This window comes from Abrus precatorius, unplaced genomic scaffold, assembly GCF_003935025.1.
Source record: "Abrus precatorius isolate BTA unplaced genomic scaffold, Abrus_2018 Scaffold8, whole genome shotgun sequence".
In the NCBI taxonomy this organism is placed as follows: domain Eukaryota; kingdom Viridiplantae; phylum Streptophyta; class Magnoliopsida; order Fabales; family Fabaceae; genus Abrus; species Abrus precatorius.
In genome coordinates this window covers 14,866,897-14,868,186 of record NW_020874428.1, presented here as the reverse complement: position 1 = coordinate 14,868,186, position 1,290 = coordinate 14,866,897, and the positions used below count along the sequence as shown (strand labels likewise).

Sequence of the window (1,290 nt, the reverse complement as noted above, 5' to 3'; positions counted from 1 at the left end):
TAGACAACCAACTCCAAAAGTTGAAATGGTAGAACAACAGAGAATGAGAACACTAGGAGATTATGCAATTCCAGATATGCAAGGCTATAATTCTTCAATTGTTAGACCAACCATTCAAGCCAATCATTTTGAGATAAAACCAGCCTTACTTCACCTAGTGCAGCAGGACCAATTTTCTGGTGGAATTTCTGATGATCCTAATATGCATATTTCTAATTTTCTGCAGTTGTGTGATACTATAAGGATGAATGGAGTAAGTGAAGATGCTATAAGACTGAGGCTATTTTCATTTTCTTTAAGAGACAAAGCCAAATGTTGGTTACAAGCACAGCCTCAGGGAAGTATCACCACATGTACTGAACTTGTGAATAAATTTCTAACAAAATATTTTCCTCCTTCAAAAGCTGCTAAGCTGAGAGGAGAAATAACATCGTTTGTGCAGTAGGAAGGAGAATCACTTTATGAAGCATGGGAAAGATAGAAAGAGTTGCTGAGAAGATGTCCACATCATTGTATTCCAGAATGGATGCAGCTGGAAACTTTTTATAATGGAATGAATGTAGTAACTAGAACTATGATTGATGCAGCTGCAGGAGGATCTTTGAGCATGAAATCCTTGGAAGAAGCCCAAAGAATCATTGAGATGATGACTTCATCCATGTATCAGAATTCCAACTTGAGGAATACAAGAAGAGGCAATGAATATGAAGCAAAGATGATGGAAACTTTTCTTGCACAGAATCAGCTGCAGAACCAATTATTTTCTGATCAAATAGCAGCTTTGACTCAGCAGATTAATAATTTGCAGACTGGAAATGTGGTAACAAGTCAGTTGACATGCGATTTTTGTGGAGGGAATCATGCTAATGGTGCATGTGATGTACCTACCCCTGAACCACAAGAGCAAGTCAATTATATGGGGAATTATCAAAGACAGCAACAATCTTATCCTCAACAATCATTTCCTCCTGGATTTCAGTATTCTAATAATAGGAATCAACAATTTTATAATTGGAATCCTCAGAATTCTGCAATGAAAAGCACTAATACATCTCTTCCATTTTTAAATGCAGGAAATCACCAACAAAAGCAGTACTTTCAAGGAAATTCTTCTACTTAACCTCAAAGGAGTCAACATTCAGCTAGACCAATGAGTGAAAGAATGAACAAGATTGAGGAAACAATGTTACAATTCATGAAAGTCACTCAATCTAGCATCAAGAATCAAGAAGCTTCTACGAAGAAGTTAGAAACTCAAATTGGACAGCTGGCTGAACAATTAACAAGCAG

The 1,290-nt window shown here is 36.7% G+C and overlaps 1 non-coding gene across 1 annotated transcript; it reads right to left on the bottom strand.

Annotated features, from left to right (window-relative positions):
• Nucleotides 1–409: 409 nt before the first annotated feature.
• On the bottom strand, nucleotides 410–516 carry LOC113848589. The gene has a single exon (XR_003501853.1). It is a non-coding gene; the product is annotated as a small nucleolar RNA R71 (small nucleolar RNA).
• Between the last annotated feature and the right edge of the window lie 774 nt (nucleotides 517–1,290).